Below are 25744 nucleotides of genomic sequence, written 5' to 3' on the forward strand. Positions count from 1 at the left end.
TAGCACAAACATGTTTGGAGGTCCACACATCAGAACATTTTGACTTGAATGGGAATATTAGTAGTTTTAAATTATACTGTCAATCTTACAAAGAAAACCTTTTGAAATAATACATCAAATATACATTCACATTTGTGGGTTGACCGACAGCCATCGTTATGGTAGTAATTGGAAGTGAAAATGTAAATGATGTACCAGCTAAATTGCAATGGTCTGAAGGGATATGTACAGTCTATGATGAGACCCACACTGTATTCAAGAGTATGCCGTCTCTCAACCGATGGCGGGCACAACACAAATACCTCAGGTTATGTCAAATAGGGTCTAAGCTACAACATACGCGAAAGCGTTCATGTTTTTAGACATTAAAGGTCAAATAATGTAAACAATTTCTTTTGTTTCATTCAAGATATGTTTTAATAGTTTGACAACCCTATTTGTTAATTTTATCAAACTCAACCATTTATCTTTTCCAGTGATGAAGACATGGATGTCTCATGGTAGGGTAGGGTATGCAAAACAGGTCAGCTTTGAGCAAAAATTACTTGAGTTAATACAGCAGAATACAAACTTGGTTTCTTTGAGTGCATCCATGTTGCTTGACATAGACGTTTGAAAGAGCCGTCAGTCAACTCATTAATATAAGCTTCCGGGCCACTCAGCCTGTCTTTTCAAACTTCCTGATAGTTAGCCATGAGAGAAAAAGTATTTATCAGAATGGCTGTTCAGGGCCTTTAAACTGGGATTACTGGGGAAAATTGTGGCTCAGCTAGACACTGCGTATAGACAAGCCCCGACCTTCACAACCAATAAACAAAGGAGAATAGGTACGTGCTTGCCAAAATGATAGCACACATTAAATTGAGTGGCAATTGTGAGACAGCACTGCAGGGCTGTGTCACAAGTTTGTCTACAAGGTGGACCACCATGCCATCTTCCTGTACAAGTGAGCACAGGACAACAACAGTGAGTCCAAAAATATTTATTGTATGCTGCTGCATAAGTGATGTAATATGCCAGGGAGATATGTATACTCTAGCTAAGAAAGTAATACTAAGTGTATGTTGTGTAGTAAGCTGTTAGTAGCCTATGTGTCTCACCCTAAGAATTTTGTCCATCTCAATATATGGGTGGTCCCGGGAATCGATCCCACTACCCTGCCATTACTAGTGCCATACTCTACCAATTGAGCTACAAATCCTCTCCCCCTCAGAACTTAGCCTAGTGTTCTGACTTGGTGTTGCACATGTAGCCTATAGCTGTTAGAGAAATGTAATCATTGAATATTGTAAGAGCTTTCATTGTCTGCTTATGTGCCCCCGTTATTTATCCTGCGGTTCTGACTTGGTGCACTGAGAGAATACTGTAAAAACGGCCCATGTTCTGAATTATGTCGCTGTCCATTTGAAAAGTGCCCAACGAATAGGCATATACATTAGGCTCGTCCGCCTCAGCTTGCTGATGTCTTAATCGATACAGCTTGCCTCTCAACCGCTCATCGTTCCCTTATGCCATCGTTTGTACACCTCCATTGTTATATTGCTTATATAGGTCCATCTCATTCATCATTTTATGCGATGTTAGAATGGTGCATTTCATTGTTTTGCTTACTATTTGTATTATAATTAGCGTGTGCTTTTTTCACGGGGAGGGGATACTATATAGTGTTGTTGGGTCTGTAACAATGTTTGACAGTCTCTTCCCATTCAAATATTGTTTTTCAACAAAAGGTTCAGTAATAGACCCCTGTAATTCCAGTTGATATGGCGAGGGTTGTTTTGTTTGCGCAATGCGTTGTCTGTGCGTCGGTATATTGTCTATAAAAGTGGATTTTCCTTTCTTTTTAGACCACATAATAAAACATGGCAAATGGCAGGCTAACCGCTGACTCCGCATCGCTCTCTCTCTCTCTGTGTGGTGTCTTTAAAAAAGAGTAAAGTTAAGGCCTCAACATCTTGCAAAATTTATCTGAACTAACATCTCTCAATTTGTCGCTGTCCATTTAGAAAGTGCTGAACAAATAGGCCTACCTCATCGCAGCTCGTTTGCTTGCACTTGCTTATACTTAGAGCTACAGTACCAGTCAAAAGTTTGGACACCTACTCATTCCAAGGTTTTTCTTTATTTTTTACTCTTTTCTACACTGTAGAATAATAGTGAAGACATCAAAACTATGAAATAACACATTTGGAATTATGTAGTGGCCATTTTCTTTTTAAACAAATCTAAATATATTTGATATTTGAGGTTCTTCAAAGTAGCCACCCATTTCCTTGACAGCTTTGCACACTCTTGGCATTCTCTAAACCATATTCATGAGGTTGTCACCTGGAAGGCATTTCATATAACACGTGTGTCTTGTTAAGTTAATTTCTGGAATTCATTTCCTTAAAACATTTGAGCCAATCAGTTGTGTTGTGACAATGTAGGGGTCTTATACAGAAGATAGCCCTATTTGGTAAAATACCAAGTCTATATTATGTCAAGAACAGCTCAAATAAGCAAAGAGAAACAACAGTCCATCATTACTTTAAGACATGAAGGTCAGTCAGTGCGGAACATTTCAAGAACTTTGAAAGTTTCTTCAAGTGCAGTCACAAAAATCATCAAGCACTATGATGAAACTGGCTCTCATGAGGACCACCACAGGAAAGAAAGATCCAGAGTTACCTCTGCTGCAGAGGATAAGTTCATTAGGAGTTACCAGCCTCAGAAATTGCAGTCCAAATAAATGCTTCACAGAGTTCAAGTAACAGACACATGTCAACATCAACTGTTCAGAGGAGACTACGTGAATCAGGCCTTCATGGTCAAATTGCTGCAAAGAAACAACCACTAAAGGACACCAATAAGAACTTGCTTGAGTGAAGAAACACGAGCAATGGACATTAGACCGGTGGAAATCTGTCCTTTGGTCTGATGAGATTTTTGGTTCCAACCGCCGTGTCTTTGTGAGATGCGGAGTAGGTGAACGGATCATCTTCGCATGTGTGGTTCCCACCGTGAAGCATGGAGGAGGAGGTGCGATGGTATGGGGGATGCTTTGCTGGTGACACTGTCAGTGATTTATTTAGAATTCATTTTTTTAACAGGACAATGACCCAACACACCTCCAGGCTGTGTAAGAGCTATTTGACCAAGAAGGATTGGAGTGCTGCATCAGATGACCTGGCCTCCACAATCAGCTGACCTCAACCCAAATGAGATGGTTTGGGATGAGTTAGACCGCAGAGTGAAGGGAAAACAGCCAACAAGTGCTCAGCATATGTGGGAAATCCCTGTTGGAAAAGCATTCCTCATGAAACTGGTTGAGAGAATATCAACAGTATGCAAAGTTGTCACCAAAGCAAAGGGTGGCTACTTTGAAGAATCTCAAATATAAAATATATTTATATATATTTATTTAACACTTTTTTTTGGTTACTACACAATTCCATACTACATGATTCCATTCCATTATTTCATAGTTTTGATGTTTTCACTATTATTCTACAATGTAGAAAATAGTAGAAATAAAGAAAAACCCTTGAATGAGTATGTGTGTCCAAACTTTTGACTTGTACTATACATGAAAGAAGTCAAACTGATCTGTGGGAAGGATACTTTGGAATGAACAGGCTTCACACTGCAAGTTTTCCACTCATCCGAGTCTCCAAGGATTATCACCTTAAGTAGCATCTTCCGAGACGCTATGTGTTGATGAGAGAATAAATCTATGCAGGATGCTTGGGATGTGTGACAGGCTTTGACCTCCTCTCTCTCTCTCTCTCTCTTAGTTAGCTAGCTGTGCTTGAAGCAAGTAAGACTAGCTTAGGGTTTTTGGATATTTATGATTTATTTCCTTGGGTCCAGCTCAGCCTGTTTTCCTCACCCCATTACCATGTGTTTAAAATAAACCCAAAGTGTTTGACGGTAGGTTGAAGTTGTCTGTGGATTTCTTTTAGTTCTCACTGTTCCTTTTCACTGTTATGATTTGCATGAGATATGTTACGGGTCTCGTTTCCATCCCCCCTAGACTGCTGGGCAAAGGGGGTTCGTAACACATAACGTTAACCGACACAGAAACTGTTGTTCTCTCAAATAATTATTTGTCATTAACTAGCTAACTACTTTGATTAGAAATTGGTAGATTAGGATTGTCTGTCTATACACAATCCTCTGCTGTTTGTTTTTTTTAATCAACAGGGCCCTGTTTCAGGAAGCGGGTTAGTGAAAACTCAGAGTTAGTTGACTCAGAGTTGAAGGAAACTGGGTTTTTCGTTTCACAAAGCCAGTTCAGCTTAACTCTGAGTCAGTTACTATGACAACATACTCAGTGAAGCTAACCTGCTCGCTGGCAGGTTTTCAAATAACCTTGAGTTTCTCCTCTTTAGCTCCTCTTTAGCTGAAGCCTGCAGACTGAAGCAGGTTTCAGATGAGCTTCCTCCAGAGATGCCTTCAGCAATAGGTCACCCACTATTTTGACTGAGGGCCATCTCTTCAGCCTCTGAGTTGTTTTTTGACCCTCAGACTTGTTCTATTGGCTATAATGGAGGTCAAATTTGAACATGTCCAATAAGCACAAATTTGGAGATTTGTATGTACAAAGGCATTTAGGTGTTACTTTCAAATAGACAATATTAAATACGGGTAGTGTTAGGATGGCTGAAAGTGACATTTTCTAAGAAAAAAAGTTTACTTAAACTACTTAAATATATCACATGTTGAACATAGCCGCTGAATGCTGTTTAATTAGGTAGGGTAGGCTAAACATCACAATTGCTTGTAATTAAATTATGCCTTACCTTTTTGAAGTATATTTTCATATTTCATTCTTCAGTTGCTGCCAAGTACATTTTGTTTCTGTTGGGTTGCTGTACATTATACATCTGCACATTATATAAAATATTGAATAAGTGGAACACTCTAGATGAAATGACCAACTATGTTGTTCCACCTCCCACATATGGGATGACATCACCTGGTTTAAACGTCTCTAGAGACTATATCTCTCTCTTCATTACTCAATGCCTAGGTTTACCTCCAATGTACTCTCTTCTTACCATACCTTTGTCTGTACATTATGCCTTGAATCTATGCTATTGTGCCCAGACAACTGCTTCCTTTTCTCTGTTCCGAACGTGCTAGACGGCCAATTCTTATAGCCTTTAGCCGTACCCTTATCCTACTTCTCCTCTGGTGATGTAGAGGTTAATCCAGGACCTGCAGTGCCTAGCTCGAATCCTACTCCCCAGGTGCTCTCATTTGTTGACTACTGTAACCGTAAAAGCCTTGGTTTCATGCATGTTAACATTAGAAGCCTACTCCCTAAGTGTGTTTTATTCACTGCTTTAGCATATTCTGCCAACCTGAATGTCTTAGCCGTGTCTGAATCCTGGTTTAGGAAAACCACCAAAAACCCTGAAATTTCCATCCCTAACTATAACATTTTCCGCAAAGATAGAACTGCCATACAAGGTCTTATATATAATGTATTGTCTGTATTCCCCTGACTGTTTGTATACTCTGTTCTATACAGGGCGCGTTCGTAAATTCACCCTGGCTATCTACTCTATTTTCAGAGTGCTTGAGCTCAGAATAACTGACGAGTTTACGAAAGCTCAACACCCAGTTGAATATGGCCGGTGTCAGTAAACATTGGCAAAAAAGCTTAATTAAATTGTTACCAGCAGCACAGTTAGTCACCAACCCTCTGTATAACATGAAAACAGCCTAACCAGCTCTGCTAGGGCAAATAAAATGGCCAGAGTGATGTGTTCTCTCATTCATGTCTGGAAGTACTGTAACTAGCAAGATAGCTAACTTTAGCCAGTTAGCTTGGGTGCTTGACTGACGTTGAGAGGTCAGAACGCTCGGATCAACCCTGCTCCTCCGCCAGAGCGTCCAGTGTGCACTCTAAACGCTCCGAATTTACGAACGGACAATCTGACAAAGCTCTGAATTTACGAACGCCCAGAGCGCTCTTTGGCACTCCAGAGTGAATTTACAAACGCACCCTTTGTTTACATTTTTTAAATTGCTCTTTTAAAAAAAGCGTGGAGGGCGTTGTCAAAAATAATGAGATCTTTATTTAAACCAATCAGCTAAGAAATAAATGTATACGAAACACGTTGTATGACCAAACAACTCTTTTTAAAATTACGCGAGAACACCCAATTGTCTATCACTCCTTGAATACAAACCGGTTTGTTGTCGCTTAACTTGTTATGGCTGCAATCCCGATACCGGGATAAGTGTCATCAACCGCTGAATAGCATAGCGCTACATACAATAAATATTACTATAAATATTTATATTCATGAAATCACAAGTGCAATATAGGAAAACACAGATTAGCCTTTTGTTAATCCACCTATCGTGTCAGAGTTTGAAATGATGCTTTACAGCGAAAGCAATCCAAGCGGTTGTGTAAGTTTATCGATCGCACGATAAAACATTAAGTATACTTAGCATCAGGTAGCTCGGTCACGAAAATCAGAAAAGCAATCAAATTAATCGTTTACCTTTGATGATCTTTGGATGTTTTCACTCACGAGACTCCCAGTTACACAACAAATGTTCCTTTTGTTCCATAAAGATTATTTTTTAGATCCAAAATACCTCCGTTTGTTTGTCGCGTTATGTTCAGAAATCCACAGGAAAGAGCGGTCACGACAACGCAGACGAAAATTCCAAATAGTTTCCATAATGTCCACAGAAACATGTCAAATGTTTTTTATAATCATTCCTCAGGTTGTTTTTAAAATATATAATCGGTAATATATCAACCGCAAATGTCAGTTGGAGAGGGGAACGCAATACCTATCCAAATTCTGTTGCGCGAGCAAAACTCATGTGACCACTTGACGCAATGTTATCGTTCTGGCACATTTTTCAAAATAAAAGCCTGAAACTATTTCTGAAGACTGTTGACACCTTGAGGAAGCGATAGGAAAAGGAATCTGGTTCATATCCCTTTAAATCCAGCAAAGGGAGGCTATGGAACATGGAGTTTTCAAAATTGAAGCCACTTCCTGTTTTGATTTTCCTCAGGATTTCGCCTGCAAAATCAGTTCTGTTATACTCACAGACAATATTTTGACAGTTTTGGGAACTTTAGAGTGTTTTCTATCCAATACTAATAATACTATGCATATATTAGCAACTGAGACTGAGGAGCTGACCGTTTACAATGGGCACCTTTTCATCCAAGCTACTCAATACTGCCCCTGCAGCCATAAAAAAGTTCAAATGCAGACAGCGCTAAATAGTAGATAATACACAACTTCAGTTGCTGTAGTTATCATTACAATATGAAGTGAGAACGTTCTTGGATTTGGAGGAAAGCCTTCACCGTGTCCTCCTCCGGTAAGGAAAACGCTAGATAACCACTTTCCTTGCTTCCCCAGTAACCCATGGGGAGGCGGTCACTCTCGGACATTCAGAGAGAGGGTATATTATTGTGACCCTGGTGGCACAAAATCAAAAGTCTGACTGCATAGAGATGCTTGGGAATATGGTCAATACGGGTGACCATATTGTGGGTGTTTCAGGGAAAAGGTGTACATTTGACCTCTATCATCTAGGATGTGACAATGGTTAATAAAATCTTTCAATTCCTGCACATTTTTTGCGCTGTCTTGCAGGCCTTCTCATGCAGCTGCAACTGTAAGTGCATTTGTAAATCAAGATCTTTCTTGAGTTGGGCTCTGGGATGGTGCAACTGTTGAGAATGGGAGTTTATGGTTGTGTGTGGGGAAAGGGTTGAGTGTATGTGGGTGTATGTGTGTATCCCACAACTGTTGCGAAGGAGTAAAAGATGTTAGGGACAATAGAGGATGATCCACAGCTATATATAATACAAATCGACTTCGGCTTTCACCTTCAATTTATACATCTTATACACATTTTACAGACACAGTCTATTTTACAATAGTTATTTTTTGTTTGTTTTTAGTCCTTCCTCTATTTCTGATGTCCATCCAGTTTGATTTCTATTTGTAACTGTGCTATTTCACAAATATTCTGAACCAATGTACATTTTACAGATCCCGTATGTTTTACATTGTTTATCTTGTTATTAGTCCCACCCTTCAGCTCCATTCAACCCCTCCCATCTATCTCCCAACATCATCCATTTCGGATTTCTATTTGCCATATATTTTTGAACTGTGCTGTGATGCTTCACAAAATAATTGAACCTTTCTATTCTCATAGCTTCTACAGTAAATTAAAAATAAACATTTCTGCAAAAATAAATATTATGTTATTGATTGATTGACTATGGCTTTTCAAATCACCCAGTATTGCTATCTGTAGTGTTAGTTCTAGGCAAATGTTGCAATTCTTCAGCCATTCCTGGACCTGTGACCAAAAACGAGCTACATATGGACAATACCAAAATAAATGATCTAATGACTGCCTCCTCACAGCAAAATCTGCAGAGCTGGGAAGATTGTATCCCCCATATATATAACATTCTATTAGTTGCAAGAATTTTGTATAGTAATTTAAATAGAAAGATTTGAGGTTTTGAATCCGGCGTTGTTTTGCAAAACAATTCATAAACCATATGCCATGGAATGGGTACATCGAAAATCTCTTCCCAACTATTTTGCAATTTATATGGCACAGCTGTCAGTTTTTTGGTCCTTAAATGAAATTGGTATATGTTTTTAATTATCACACTTTTCTTTAACCATTTATGTTCTTTAATACAGGGCCGACACACAAGTTCCTTACTTTTACCCCTTCTAATTGCCTCTTCCATTTTTGTGGTAATGCTGGTAATTGGTTGTAATTTTGGGTAGAGCAGACATTTCCATATGTCTGTGTTAGCTGCATGTGTGACATAACTCCACCAGTCCTATTTATGATATCATTGACAAAAATGATATATATATTTTTTTAATTTCTTCGAAAATTTTTTTTTTTTTTAAATCAATTAGTATATTTGAATTTAACCACAATATGTGTTGTATAATTTGTTCTGTCTTTTCAGGTGGATTAAACTGAAATTGCAACCAATTTACTAAGGCTTGTTTTAAAAACCAAGATATTTTGGAGATTATTTCCTTTTTAAACAACCGAAAGTGAGCAGGTGTAATCTGAATAAAGGGAAAAGGGCCCTTCTTGAACATAGGATGAGACATTCGTACCAATTTACTAGAGAACCAGTTTGGATTTAAGTATAACTTTTGTATCACTGATGCCGTTAGTGTGAGGTCTAATCCTTTAATATTTAATCATTTCTGCCCTGCGAATTCATATTCGTTACATAAATAGGCCCTTTCAATTTTATCTGGCTTGCCATTCCAAATAAAATGGAGTATTTTTTGTTCATATCATTTCAAAAGCAGGTCACTAGGTGTAGGCAAAACCATACGCAAATAGGTCAACTGTGATATGACTAAAGAGTTAATCAGGGTGATTTTTCCACAAATAGACAGGTATTTTCCTTTCCATGGTAGCAAGATCTTATCTATTTTTGCTAACTTTCTATAAAAATTTATTGGAGTGAGATAATTTATTTATTTTGGGATTTGTATACCGAGTATGACCATTTAATTGGTAAACTACATGATAATGTAAAATTAGCATTTCTTAGTGATCCAATATGTAATATCGTAATTTGGTTTTAATCCAGAGAGGATAGCAAAAGTATCTAGATCCTCTATTAGGCCGCGGAGAGACTAATTGTGTTTTAAAAGAAAACATGAATCATCAGAGTACAATGACACCTTAGTTTTTAAGCCACGGATTTCTAATCACTTAATATTATTGTTTGATATAATCTTAACAGCTACCATTTCGATGACAATAATAAATAGATATGCCGATAGTGGACAACCTTGTTTTACTCTTCTAGATAATAGTTTAAAACTTTCTGAGATGTAGTCATTATTTACACCTAGGGTTACTATACATAACTTTAACCCATTTTATAAGAGATTCCCCAAATTGAAATATTCTAGGCATTTATATATAAACTCCAGTAATACTTTATCAAAAGCCTTTTCAAAATCAGCTATGAAAACCAGGCCTGGTGTCCCCGATATTTCATAGTATTCTATTGTTTCCAGAACTTGTTTTATATTATCTCCAATGTGTCGTCCATGTAAAAAACCTGTCTGATTAGGAGGAATAATATCTGACAATACTTTTTAAATTCTATACGCCAAGCATTTTGCTAGGATTTTTGCATCACAACACTGAAGTGTAAAGAGGTCTCCAATTTTTTTAAATGGACTGGATCTTTATATACACAGTGGGGCAAAAAGTATTTAGTCAGCCACCAATTGTGCAAGTTCTCCCACTTAAAAAGATGAGAGAGGCCTGTATTTTCATCATAGGTACACTTCAACTATGACAGACAAAATGAGAAAAAAATCCAGAAAATCACATTGTAGGATTTTGAATGAATTTATTTGCAAATTATGGTGGCAAATAAGTATTTGGTCAATAACAAAGGTTTCTCAATACTTTGTTATATACCCTTTGTTGGCAATGACAGAGGTCAAACATTTCTGTAAGTCTTCACAAGGTTTTCACACACTGTTGTTGGTATTTTGGCCCATTCCTCCATGCAGATCTCCTCTAGAGCAGTGATGTTTTGGGGCTGTTGCTGGGCAACACAGACTTTAAACTCCCTCCAAAGTTTTTCTATGGGGTTGAGATCTGGAGACTGGCTAGGCCACTCCAGGACCTTGAAATGCTTCTTACGAAGCCACTCATTTGTTGCCCGGGCGGTGTGTTTGGGATCATTGTCATGCTGAAAGACCCAGCCACGTTTCATCTTCAACGCCCTTGCTGATGGAAGGAGGTTTTCACTCAAAATCTCACGATACATGGCCCCATTCATTCTTTCCTTTACACGGATCAGTCGTCCTGGTCCCTTTACAGAAAAACAGCCCCAAAGCATGATGTATCCACCCCCATGCTTCACAGTATGTATGGTTTTATTTGGATTTAACTCAGCATTCTTTGTCCTCCAAACACGACGAGGTGAGTTTTTACCAAAAAGTTCTATTTTGGTTTCATCTGACCATATGACATTCTCCAAATCTTCTTCTGGATCATCCAAATGCTCTCTAGCAAACTTCAGACTGGCCTGGACATCTACTGGCTTAAGCAGGGGGACACGTCTGGCACTGCAGTATTTGAGTCCCTGACGGCATAGTGTGTTACTGATGGTATGCTTTTTTACTTTGGTCCCAGCTCTCTGCAGGTCATTCACTAGGTCCCCCCGTGTGGTTCTTGGATTTTTGCTCACAGTTCTTGTGTTTGACCCCACGGGGTGAGATCCTGCGTGGAGCCCCAGATCGAGGGAGATTATCAGTGGTCTTGTATGTCTTCCATCCTGTCTTCCATTGCTCCCACAGTTGATTTCTTCAAACCAAGCTGCTTACCTATTGCAGAGTCAGTCTTCCCAGCCTGGTGCAGGTCTACAATTTTGTTTCTGGTGTCCTTTGACAGCTCTTTGGTCTTGGCCATAGTGGAGTTTGGAGTGTGACTGTTTGAGGTTGTGGACAGGTGTCTTTTATACTGATAACAAGTTCAAACAGGTGCCATTAAGACATGTAATGAGTGGAGGACAGAGGAGCCTCTTAAAGAAGAAGTTACAGGTCTGTGAGAGCCAGAAATCTTGCTTGCTTGTAGGTGACCAAATACTTATTTTCCACCATAACTTGCAAATAAATTCATTAAAAATCCTACAATGTGATTTTCTGGATTTTTTTTCTAATTTTGTCTGTCATAGTTGAAGTGTACCTATGATGAAAATTACAGGCCTCTCTCGCCTTTTTAAGTGGGAGAACATGCACAATTGGTGGCTGACTAAATACTTTTTTGCCCCACTGTGTGTGTATATGTATACATGTGTGTATGGATATATATATCTACCCCCAAAATAAATGGGGGATTGGAAATGATGCAGACAATTACACTGATGGAAGCAACATTCTTTCCGCAATATTAAGCTGATCCACCCCTTAAAAAATAAATAAAATAAATGTATACGAAACACGTTGTATGACCAATCACCTCTTTTTAAAATGCGAGAACACCCAATTTTCTATCACACCTTGAATACAAACCGATTTGTTGTCGCTGAAAATGCAGACAGCGCTAAATAGTAGATAATACACAACTTCAGTTGCTGTAGTTATCATTACAGTATGAAGTAGAACGTGCCTTCACCGTGTCCTCCTCCGGTAAGGAAACAGCTAGCTAACCACTTTCCTTGCTTCCTCATGACAGAGCATCTTGGCCTGATTCGGCTAAGCTAGTAGGACATCCGTCCAGCAGCATCTTTGTTTGTTCCCTTTCATAGCAAAATCATGTTGCGAAAGATATGCAGACTTGGCCATGCTTAAAATCTGTCTAGCTTGTGAAATGAGGCCTAACGTTATTGCATGATAGGGTCACAGAGGTTCACAAGCAAGCTGGGTTAAGGATCGGTGTCCCTTCCACTGGACGGCTGAGCTAACGTAGGCTAATGCGATTAGCATGAAGTTGTAAGTAACAAGAACGTTTCCCAGGACATAGACATATCTGATATTTGCAGAAAGCTTAAATTCTTGTTAATCTAACTGCACTGTCCAATTTACAGTAGCTATTACAGTGAAATAATACATTTACATTACATTTAAGTAATTTAGCAGACGCTCTTATCCAGAGCGACTTACAAATTGGTGCGTTCACCTTAAGACATCCAGTGGAACAGCCACTTTACAATAGTGCATCTAAATCTTTTAAGGGGGGGTGAGAAGGATTACTTTATCCTATCCTAGGTATTCCTGAAAGAGGTGGGGTTTCAGGTGTCTCCGGAAGGTGGTGATTGACTCCGCTGTCCTGGCGTCGTGAGGGAGTTTGTTCCACCATTGGGGGGCCAGAGCAGCGAACAGTTTTGACTGGGCTGCGCGGGAACTGTACTTCCTCAGTGGTAGGGAGGCGAGCAGGCCAGAGGTGGATGAACGCAGTGCCCTTGTTTGGGTGTAGGGCCTGATCAGAGCCTGGAGGTACTGAGGTGCCGTTCCCCTCACAGCTCCGTAGGCAAGCACCATGGTCTTGTAGCGGATGCGAGCTTCAACTGGAAGCCAGTGGAGAGAGCGGAGGAGCGGGGTGACGTGAGAGAACTTGGGAAGGTTGAACACCAGACGGGCTGCGGCGTTCTGGATGAGTTGTAGGGGTTTAATGGCACAGGCAGGGAGCCCAGCCAACAGCGAGTTGCAGTAATCCAGATGGGAGATGACAAGTGCCTGGATTAGGACCTGCGCTGCTTCCTGTGTGAGGCAGGGTCGTACTCTGCGGATGTTGTAGAGCATGAACCTACAAGAACGGGCCACCGCCTTGATGTTAGTTGAGAACGACAGGGTGTTGTCCAGGATCACGCCAAGGTTCTTAGCGCTCTAATACAATGCTATTGTTTGAGGAGAGTGCACAATTTTGAACATGAAAAGTTATTAATAAAGAAATTAGGCACATTTGGGCAGTCTTGATACAGCATTTTGAACAGAAATGCAATGGTTCATTGGATAAGTCTACAACTTTGCACATACATTGCTTCCATCTAGTGGCCAACATCTAAATTACACCTGGGCTGGAATAATACATTATGGCCTTTCTCTTGCATTTCAAAGACGATGGTACAAAAAAACGGCAAAAACAAAGTTTTTTTTTTCTTCGTATTATCTTTTACCAGATCTATTGTGTTATATTCTGCTACATTCCTTTCACATTTCCACAAACCTAAAAGTGTTCCCTGTCAAATGGTACACAGAAAATGCATATCCTTACTTCAGGGCCTGAGCTTCAGGCAGTTAGATTTGGGTATGTCATTTTATGCGAACATTGGGGGGAATAGGGGGCAGATCCCTTAACTAATTAGCTAGACTCTATATGCTATCTTCAAAGCTAGCTACAGTAGCTAGCAAGCAAGCTATATGTGGCCACTAAATCAACAGTCAACTCCAAACGATTCCAGTTTTCTCTCATTAGGGCCTGAATTCCTTTCCTTTCCCTTTCAAATTCTGACTACCCTTCTTATGTAATGTGTTGGCTATCATCACGAGAGCTTATGAATCACAACAATAAACACTAAGCTATTACGTGTTTATTGCTTGGTCCTGTACACAGGCTTATCTAATATAGTGTCCAGTCCTGAGCGATGGAGGCTCTAATTCCCATCATCAACCGTCTCCAGGAAGTCTTCATGACAATGGGGGCAGAGATCATACAGCTGCCTCAGATAGTGGTGGTTGGATCTCAGGTCATTACAGAATCAAAATGCAAGAATCAACTGTTACCTGTTACACTAGAGAATTGTGCTATTGTTGAAATGAACAGATCAATGTCCAGGGAGATGAAAAAAACATAAAAAAATAGCAATGAATCATTAATGTAGCAAAGTGTCAACGCCTTTCTAAAATCAATCTCCTCTTTTCCCATTACAGAGCAGTGCCAAGAGTTCTGTGTTCGAGAGTCTGGTTGAAAGGGATTTTTTTTGCCTCAGGGATAGTCACACGGCGACCCCTAGTGTTACAGCTGGTTAATGTGCCCCCATTGATGGAGAGGATTCTGCAAGAAAAAAGGTATGGACTTGACACAGAACAGAGACGTGACTGTCACTTTAAACCCAATCTCGTGTTACTTCTAGCAGACATACAGTACACTGGACACACTTCCTCAAACCAAACCCAGTCCAGTTGACATGTATTCAATTCATTTCAATATTATCAAATCAAATGTTATTTGTCACATACACATGGTTAGCAGATGTTAATGCGAGTGTAGCGAAATGCTTGTGCTTCTAGTTCCGACAATGCAGTAATAACCCATGAGTAATCTAACCTAACAATTTCACAACAACTACCTTATACACACAAGTGTAAAGGAATGAAGAATATGTACATAAAAATATATGAATGAGTGATGGTACAGAACGGCATAGGCAAGATGCAGTAGATGGTATCGAGTACAGTATATACATATGAGATGAGTAATGTAGGGTATGTAAACATATAGAAGTGACATAGAAGTGACATTGTTTAAAGTGGCTAGTGATACATGTATTACATAAAGATGGCAAGATGCAGTAGATGGTATAGAGTACAGTATATACATATGAGATGAGTAATGTAGGGCATATTACGTGGCATTGTTTAAAGTGGCTAGTAGTTGTTGCTTTGCCCTAGAAGAAACTTACTGGGCAAACTAAAAGAGCAAATTGTCCATAACCTGTATGTAGGTAGGACTTGTCCATAACCTGTATGTAGGTAGGACTTGTCCATAACCTGTATGTAGGTAGGACTTGTCCATAACCTGTATGTAGGTAGGACTTGTCCATAACCTGTATGTAGGTAGGACTTGTCCATAACCTGTATGTAGGTAGGACTTGTCCATAACCTGTATGTAGGTAGGACTTGTCCATAACCTGTATGTAGGTAGGACTTGTCCATAACCTGTATGTAGGTAGGACTTGTCCATAACCTGTATGTAGGTAGGACTGTCCATAACCTGTATGTAGGTAGGACTTGTCCATAACCTGTATGTAGGTATGACTTGTCCATAACCTGTATGTAGGTAGGACTTGTCCATAGCCTGTATGTAGGTAGGACTTGTCCATAGCCTGTATGTAGGTAGGACTTGTCCATAACCTGTATGTAGGTAGGACTTGTCCATAACCTGTATGTAGGTAGGACTTGTCCATAACCTGTATGTAGGTAGGACTTGTCCATAACCTGTATGTAGGTAGGACTTGTCCATAACCTGTATGTAGGTAGGACTGTCCATAACCTGTATGTAGGTAGGACTTGTCCATAACCTGTATGTAGGTAGGACTTGTCCATAACCTGTATGTAGGTAGGACTTGTCCATGGCCTGTATGTAGGTAGGACTTGTCCATAACCTGTATGTAGGTAGGACTGTCCATAACCTGTATGTAGGTAGGACTTGTCCATAACCTGTATGTAGGTAGGACTTGTCCATAACCTGTATGTAGGTAGGACTGTCCATAACCCTTATGTAGGTAGGACTGTCCATAACCTGTATGTAGGTAGGACTTGTCCATAACCTGTATGTAGGTAGGACTTGTCCATAGCCTGTATGTAGGTAGGACTTGTCCATAGCCTGTATGTAGGTAGGACTTGTCCATAACCTGTATGTAGGTAGGACTTGTCCAAAACCTGTATGTAGGTAGGACTTGTCCATAACCTGTATGTAGGTAGGACTTGTCCATAACCTGTATGTAGGTAGGACTGTCCATAACATGTATGTAGGTAGGACTGTCCATAACCTGTATGTAGGTAGGACTTGTCCATAACCTGTATGTAGGTAGGACTGTCCATAACCTGTATGTAGGTAGGACTGTCCATAACCTGTATGTAGGTAGGACTGTCCATAACCTGTATGTAGGTAGGACTTGTCCATAGCCTGTATGTAGGTAGGACTGTCCATAACCTGTATGTAGGTAGGACTTGTCCATAACCTGTATGTAGGTAGGACTTGTCCATAGCCTGTATGTAGGTAGGACTGTCCATAACCTGTATGTAGGTAGGACTTGTCCATAACCTGTATGTAGATAGGACTTGTCCATAACCTGTATGTAGGTAGGACTGTCCATAGCCTGTATGTAGGTAGGACTTGTCCATAGCCTGTATGTAGGTAGGACTTGTCCATAACCTGTATGTAGGTAGGACTTGTCCATAACCTGTATGTAGGTAGGACTTGTCCATAACCTGTATGTAGGTAGGACTTGTCCATAACCTGTATGTAGGTAGGACTTGTCCATAACCTGTATGTAGGTAGGACTTGTCCATAACCTGTATGTAGGTAGGACTGTCCATAACCTGTATGTAGGTAGGACTTGTCCATAACCTGTATGTAGATAGGACTTGTCCATAACCTGTATGTAGGTAGGACTTGTCCATAACCTGTATGTAGATAGGACTTGTCCATAACCTGTATGTAGGTAGGACTTGTCCATAACCTGTATGTAGGTAGGACTGTCCATAACCTGTATGTAGGTAGGACTTGTCCATAACCTGTATGTAGGTAGGACTGTCCATAACCTGTATGTAGGTAGGACTTGTCCATAACCTGTATGTAGGTAGGACTTGTCCATAACCTGTATGTAGGTAGGACTGTCCATAACCTGTATGTAGGTAGGACTGTGGTCTGAACGGTTAGGCTCTTTTCTATCTCACATGCATGTAGTTTCACTCACTGGATTAAAAATCTTTCAGAGATTTTGTTTCTATTTTCTAACATTATATTTACTTTCCCTTCACTGCTTTTCTCAGGAAATGGGGTAAAACAAAACGCAAACACCTACCCAGGTCTTTAATTCCATAGTTGATCTGCATGGACCTGTTGTGTTGTCATTCGTCTTAATATCATCTTGTGATCCTCATCATTTTTCATTTACTCTGTCTAATCATCACATCAACTCTGTCTCTGTCATATTGCCTTCTATACTGATAAACCCCATCCAAGTCTATGTTTTATATGTGATATGAATATGTCCTTTGTTTGCACATTATTTTACACTCATTCCCTTATATTTTGTCAAGGGATCAAGGCTGAGGAATGGGGCACATTCCTTCACAGCAAGAACCAGGTATGTGACACCATCATTCGCTATGCACGTCTATTTAGCTGTTTTGCAATGCACATTGTGAGGGTTTACATATTTGTAGAACAGCATTGCATTGTCTGAGAGTCTTGGTAATTGTATGTCCAGTGTTGTAGTACTCTAGACAGGTCTCGAGACCAAGGGTTCAATCACATATTGAGCATCTCGGTCTTGTCGAATATAGTTGTACTCCGTCTTGACTCGTTCTCGGACAGTGAGGACTCGTAATTTCTTCCCGAGACCAGTGGAGTAAAAAACTAAATTATCAGCTTCCAGTCAGTCAGCACATAAAACCGCTTCGCCAGGCTAAATATATACACTCCTTTCTTGAAACATGATTATCTTAACAACGTTTATTATAGACATGTTTGCGCAGTGTGACCGGTTTGTGATTCTGAAAGGACAGCAACTGTAAGACCAGTGCATTTATGTATGAGAGTGTACTTTTTGTGAAACACAAAGGGCCAGTTATACCGTGTAGGGTATATGCAGTTAAAAACCGTATACCCACTTGTTTTTCAGTGGGCATTGCTTATACTCCTTAATCTCTACTGATGTGTATCAAAGTTGATTTGAGTAGTGTAGTGGTAGTATATGACTTAACAGTTTCAATTATATAGTACAATAGAGAACATGCACAGTAGCCTACACAGTCACAAAGCATGTGAAATATATTCACATGTGCGCCACACAGTTTAGTTTCAAAGGAATAGAATCTGCAGGCGGCAAGGGTGTGCAGCTCTCAACTGGTTTTGACATGGAGCAGCTCACAGAAGAATGACATCCGTAGCCGGTAGGGTAATAAAGACGTTTAAATTTTTGATATCTACCAGTAAAGTCTAGGGTATGCAAACAAGGTATTGAAAAAGTTTTGTATTTATTTATTTATAAAAAATAAATAACACATAAAAAAACAAAGAATAAAAAAAACATTTTTCTCCCCAATTTGGTGATATCCAATTGGTAGAGAGCCTTGCATGCTCTGAAACACAACACAGCCAAGCTGCACTGCTCGCATAACCTGGAAGCCAGCCACACCATTGTGTCGGAGGAAACACCGTACAACTGGCGACTGTGTCAGTGTGCATGCCACTGCGAGGAATCGCTAGAGCGTGATGGGACAAGGACATCCCGGCCAGCCAAACCCTCCCCTAACCCATACGACGCTGAGCCAATTGTGCGCCGTCTCCGGGTTGCGGCCTGCTGCGACATAGCCCGAGATCGAACCCGACAGTGATACCTCAAGCACTGCGATGCATTGCCTTAGACTGCTGCGCCACTCGGAAGGCCTTGTTCGAAGTGTTGGTTAGTAGGCTATTTGTAATGCGCAATTGTCATCATGCCTGTTTGCATCAGGGGCGTAGACATGGATGGGCGTGGGTGAGGCCCACTCACTGGGGAACCCTGGCAGGCCCACCCCATCATATTGATGTGGTTTAAGCATGGTTGTGTACTTAGATAATCAAAGTTTGGTATTTTGTCTATTCAAAAAAATGTTTGAGAGTGAAAATCTGTAGGAGAACTCATAGGGAAACAGGAGTTTTCACACAGGGTTCTTTTCCTTCGCTTGGTGGGAACTTTTTGCCTAAATTAAAGTATACCCACTTCTCCAGGCACCACTGCATAGGGCTGATGGAAAGGCAGCAGTCACACACAGCATGATCTTAAACGATAAGTAGACCATGAACTCAGACATAATAATGAACTACTTTTAAAAAATGAAACACAAAATCACAATATCAGTCAAAAAATATTAAATTCCCAGTTAACACTACAAAACCAACTTTATAAGAGGTTTTAAAAATAAGTTATATTTGAATCAACGTTCCATGACATACACTAAAGCATTGTTGGGAAAATACTAGTCGACAACAAAAGCTAGCTAGGTAGACTGTGGGATAACTACTGCTTGCTGTTGTGCAGTGACATGTTGGCCTTCAAGAAGGCAGACATGAAGTCAAAATGTGATTGGTTGATTCAACTGTCACTCAACATTTGGCCCTAATGCAGTTCAATGGAAGATGCCTTTATCTAACTCCTGATGACCTAGCCAATGGCCAACTTAAATCTAGCGAGCTATCTCCCCAGAGACCAGCAAAGAAAAACCTTGATTAGATATTTTTCTTCTCTTCAGTGTTAATCGCTTCAGTTTTTGTTGGAAAGGGTTCAATCAAAAAATCTTTGAAAATTAATGATTATTATTATTATAATAATTATTTTATAAATCCTTAGCCCCTCTGAAGACGTTGAAGAGCCGTTGTTCCCCACTGTGTTTTGGGTTAGTAATAATTTCCCTCAGTATGCATTTTTTCACTTTTCTGAATGTCTAAAGAATCCATATGTTGTTGTGAAATATGAACACAGAAATACTGGACATTTTGAACTCTTAATTATGGTGGTGATTTGACAATTACAATCATGGTCTCGAAATGGACTCGCATTTTTCTGGTCTCGATCTTGACTCGGTCTCAGACCCTTGTCCCCCTCCGGTCTTGGTCTTGACTCGGACTCGATTTGCTCCGGTCTTGGTCTTGAATCGGTCTCGCTTTAGGTGGTCTCAAACACACTGTATCTCCTAATGTCATGCTTTTAGGGGTGTTGGTGAAGTCGATATTTCAGTATTCCATCTCTGTTTGAATTATAGATTCGCAAGGAGATTGGAGATTGAAGAAGAGACTGAACGTAGCTTGGGAGGCAACGTGATTTGGATAAATAGTTGTGGGTAAATATGGCTTATTTCTAGTTTATGAGCAACTGATTTAATTTCTCTGCTTCTCTATTGCCATCTGTATTTCCTCTTGTGACCCCTAGGGAATCAGCCCTGAGCTCATCTATTTGAAGATTTTCTCTCCTCATGTCCTCAATCTCACACTGGTTGATTTGCCAGGAATAACCAAGATAATACCAACCAGTGTATTAATCCCACTTACTTGAATATGCAGAACTATGATGTTCTTCATGGTAAAATAAATACCATTACTCATAGAAAACAAATACATATGTATATTTATTTACAGTATTGTAGAGTTATTTATTGTTGATGTACAAGGTTCCAGTTGGAGACTAGCCAGAGGACAGAAGCTCAAGTCCAAGACATGATTCTATCCTTCATCTCCAACCCCAACTCCGTTATCCTCTGTGTCTTCTGCCAACTCTGACTTGGCCACCTCTGATGCCATTAAATTGGCAAAGCGAGGTCGACCCAGATGCTGAGGCATACTGTACACTTATGCTGCTTCATTTCTCATTGCATGTCTTTTCAGTGTATATGTATTGTTTGTTCATTGAAATAAATATCAGTAAACCTGGTCAATGTTACTTTTTAGGTTTGACCTCAGTGAACTTTAAGATAAGTGACTCCTAAATGCACAACACATTTTAGAGGACATAATGAACAGCCATTCAAATATTGTTAGTATGTATGTACAGTGGGAAGAACAAGTATTTGATACACCCGCCAATTTTGCAGGTTTTCCTACTTACAAAACATGTAGAGGTCTATAATTTTTTTAATCATAGGTACACTTCAACTGTGAGAGATGGAATCTAAAACAAAAATCCCGAAAATCACATTGTATGATTTTTAAGTAATTAATTAGCATTTTATTGCATGACATAAGTATTTGATACATCAGAAAAGCAGACCTTAATATTTGGTACAGAAACCTTTGTCTGCATTTACAGAGATCATACGTTTCCTGTAGTTCTTGAACAGGTTTGCACACACTGCAGCAGGGATTTTGGCCCACTCCTCCATACAGACCTTCTCCAGATCCTTCAGGTTTCGGGGCTGTCGCTGGGCAATACGGACTTTCAGCTCCCTCCAAAGATTTTCTTTTGGGTTCAGGTCTGGAGACTGGCTAGGCCACTCCAGGACCTTGAGATGCTTCTTGGGGTTGTACTCATCCTTCTTCTTCCTCCAAACACGGCGAGTGGAGTTTAGACCAAAAAGCTCTATTTTTGTCTCATCAGACTACATGACCTTCTCCCATTCCTCCTCTGGATCATCCAGATGGTCATTGGAAAACTTCAGACGGTCCTGGACATGCGCTGGCTTGAGCAGGGGGACCTTGCGTGCGCTGCAGGATTTTAATCCATGATGGCGTAGTGTGTTACTAATGCTTTTCTTTGAGACTGTGGTCCCAGCTCTCTTCAGGTCATTGACCAGGTCCTGCCGTGTAGTTCTGTGCTGATCCCTCACCTTCCTCATGATCATTGATGCCCCACGAGGTGAGATGTTGCATGGAGCCCCAGACCGAGGGTGATTGACCGTCATCTTGAACTTCTTCCATTTTCTAATAATTGCGCCAACAGTTGTTGCCTTCTCACCAAGCTGCTTGCCTATTGTCCTGTAGTCCATCCCAGCCTTGTGCAGGTCTACAATTTAGCCATGATGTCCTTACACAGCTCTCTGGTCTTGGCCATTGTGGAGAGGTTGGAGTCTGTTTGATTGAGTGTGTGGACAGGTGTCTTTTATACAGGTAACAAGTTCAAACATGTGCAGTTAATACAGGTAATGAGTGGAAAACAGGAGAGCTTCTTAAAGAAAAAATAACAGGTCTGTGAGAGCCAGAATTCTTATTGGTTGGTAGGTGATCAAATACTTATGTCATGCAAGAAAATGCAAATTAATTATTTAAAAATCATACAATGTGATTTTCTGGATTTTTGTTTTAGATTCAGTCTCTCACAGTTTAAATGTACCTATGATAAAAATGACAGACCTCTACATGCTTTGTAAGTAGGAAAACCTGCAAAATTGACAGTGTATCAAATACTTGTTCTCCCCATTGTATATGAGAGCCATGGACAAAAGGGGCTTGTCTTTACCCAGCTTTTGTGCCCATGTGTTGCAGGCCGTAGAACACTGCTGGTGTTCAGTAAGCTGGACCTGATGGACACAGGGACAGATGCTCTGGAGGTCTTACTGTGTCGGGTCATTCCAATGCAGCTTGGAATTGTGGGAGTGGTCAACAGGTTTGTCTATATCATATGCCTATATCTAACATTTTTACTGGATGATGTCACCACGATGCTTTAAAAGATGCAGCTCCATAGCAGTGAAAGATGGCATATAAAAATGTGATCATTGTACCACATCTATCAGACTGAGTATGATGGATCTGAGTCATTTGTGTCGTTAAATTAACTCTGGTACCATCAGAGACCTTAAAGCTTTAAACAACAAATGTTCCAATGCTATTCACCAGCTCAATTTAGTTGCATCTGCCAAACAATCATTCAGCAATTAAAGATTTCTGTCTCCCCACTTTGAGATCGATATTAGGTTCTCACACATCCTGCTGAAATATGTGTGCCATGTCTTGCTCATTGGTTTCCAGCACAGGGCTGATGTATGAGTTATGTGAGTGATTTTTCACCAAGGTTGTAAGATTCCCAAAAAACGACATATTCACTCCTCAGAGGCTGAAATGTTAAGTCATTTTCAGAAGCAATTTCACTGAGCTGAGTCAATCATAGCAACTCACAGGGAAGGCTGTCTGAAGTCAGTAGGCTAGCACACTCCCCCAGAGTGCTAAGGATGAGTGTTTTAAAGAAATGTTACAGATATAGTAACGGCCATTTCAAAAGTGCTTCATCCTGTAATTGAGGTGTATTATTTCCTGCTATGCTGGAGCTAACTGGTGACTATTTGATCACGCAGAGCCACTGTGAAGTCTTCTCTAACTCCAGGTGTCACTCTCCATGTTTGTCCCCTCTAGGAGCCAGCATGACGTCAACACCCAGAAGAGCATAGAGGACATGGCGTGGGAAGAGCAGGCCTTCCTCCAGTGCCACTACCCGTCTCTGGCCTCCCGCTGCGGGTCTCGCTACCTGGCCCACACCCTGAGCTACTTCCTCATGCTCCACATCCGGGACTGCCTGCCGGAGTTGAAGACCCGTGTGACGTGCTAGGTGCCCAATACCAGGCCTGGCTCAGCAGCTACGGCCAGCCAGTAGAGGACCATAGCACCACCCTGCTGCAGATTGTCACCAAATTTCCTGACTTAGCTCCAGGTAAATGTTGCAGGCGTTTATTGTCTTTTTTGGGCTCATTGTAACTTTGTAGGTGTTCATGAATTGGCATTTCATATTTTGCAGCTTCATTTCAATAGCTCTTGTACCACTCACTGATTTATTGATTTCCTCAAGCGTGTGAAGCAAGTATTGACTCAGTCTTACTGACTGCATCTGAAGTTGACATCCCTCACACACCGCCACTGATACGGCTTCCTCTGTCCTCCTCTCTTGTCAGCTGCAGAGGGGCTTGTATCTGCTACATATTCCATGAGACCTTTGGCCTCACTCTTCAGTCTATCGATCCCCTGGGGGGCTTAACGGAGCTTGACTGCAATCCGCAATGCTACAATAATAACCACCAGCTCCAATCTCATATCAGCTCCAATTGAATTGTCTGTGTGTAGGTTAAACAGATCTTTTGAATAGTTTTCCATTAAAGCTAATGGATGTAGAGAAGCACATGAGTTATGTTAACAGAGGGCTTTGTGTGTATGGGGCTTCAGGGTCCGCAACCGGCCTTCTTTGTGCCTGAGATTTCCTTTGAGCTGCTAGTGAAGAGGCAGATCAAGCGCCTGGAGGATCCCAGGCTGCGCTGTGTGGAGCTGGTCCACGAGGAGCTACAGAGGATCATACAGCACTGCTCCTCCTACAGCACACCGGTACGCTACACACTGCACAACACATACTACAAAACATTCACTTAAAGCTATGACAACCCTGAAGCAAATTGTAATATAATTGTATTCTGGCATGCTGTGTGTTTGTCAGGAGCTCCTTTGGTTTCCCAAGCTGCACGTCTCCATTGTGGAGGTGGTGACTAGTTTACTCAGGAAGCGCTTGCCCATTACTAATGACATGGTTGGTAAGACAGTTCATTTTTGTGATTTACTTCATCATTACTGTCATCATGTGTAAACATATCTTTTGCTCCACAATGTCTGTGTGCCAGGCAATGTGTCTCTGTGATCTTGTCCAGGATTGGTTGTATTTAGAATTGGTTGTATCTAAATGACAATTTGATATATGCCTGTTGATATGGAGGATTGGTTTATGGTTCTGAGTTTGAGAGAGGAGACAAAGCTGAACAATGAATTATGCCGATGCTGTTTTATCCTGTGTATCTTTGCTATAAAGGATCCCATTTTGCCATTGTGTTGGGACTCTCAACTTTTCATTAGAGATACTGAACTGTTGAAAGTCAAAATGCTATTGCAATGTGGAGGGGGCTCTCAGAGAATTCACTGAGAGACACTGAATTACCTGAGAGTCACAGGATTGTGATAGAGCTGATATAATTAAAGATGGACTTTGATAACTAACTCTGACTTGTGTGTGTGGTTTGCTCCCATGATTTGGTAAATAGAGGAAATTTCCACGACAAGGGCTAGGCCATCAACCTCCTGGACACAGTGAGTAGTGGAATCAGCAGTCAGAACTGACCCAGCGCTAGCCTGTAGAGCATCACTGTATCAAATTAAATCTGTGACATATTGTAACATCTGACCCCTTCTCTGTTTGCCAGGCGGTGCTGGTATCCCGCAAGGTGAGTACCCGGGAGCAGAGAGACTGAGGTCATCCAACGCCTCATCAACTGCTACTTCCTCATTGTCCGCAAGAGCATTCAGGACCGTTCAGAGACCAGGGCACCTAGGGGTGTTATTTATATATTCAGTTAGTGGTGAGTTGAGCCTTGCCTGTCCTGGTGTGTTAGCTAACTGTGTGTCTTAGGACTTGTGTGTCTGCAGTGTGCCCAAGACAGTGATGCACTTCCTGGTGAACTTTGTGAAGGAGCATCTGCAGAGTGAGCTGGTGGGCCAGCTGTACACACATAACCTGCTGTATCCTTTCTTTCTTTCCTTCCTCAAGCTCTCCAAAAAGACAGCAACAACATCGTCTCGGATATTCGGGAGACACCTGTGGTAGCCCAATGCAACTGACCTTTCCCCACTGATCGCATGTCTTTGAGTGTAGGTGAGCATGTGAGTACTGTATGGCAATACCACTGAGCTCACACTGACCATAGCACATCCAGCTGTCCTTTTTGTCTGTCCACTGACCTCTTGGCTGGAGGATTTTGACCATTGTGTCTCAGGCAGAGCTGGTCCATTGTAT

The 25744-nt window shown here is 40.8% G+C and overlaps 1 pseudogene; it reads left to right on the plus strand.

Moving 5' to 3' along the window:
• Positions 1–14146: 14146 nt before the first annotated feature.
• Positions 14147–25555, plus strand: LOC115111198 (dynamin-1-like protein; annotated as a pseudogene).
• The last annotated feature ends 189 nt before the right edge of the window (positions 25556–25744 follow it).

This window comes from Oncorhynchus nerka, linkage group LG27, assembly GCF_034236695.1.
Source record: "Oncorhynchus nerka isolate Pitt River linkage group LG27, Oner_Uvic_2.0, whole genome shotgun sequence".
NCBI classification, from domain to species: Eukaryota; Metazoa; Chordata; class Actinopteri; order Salmoniformes; family Salmonidae; genus Oncorhynchus; species Oncorhynchus nerka.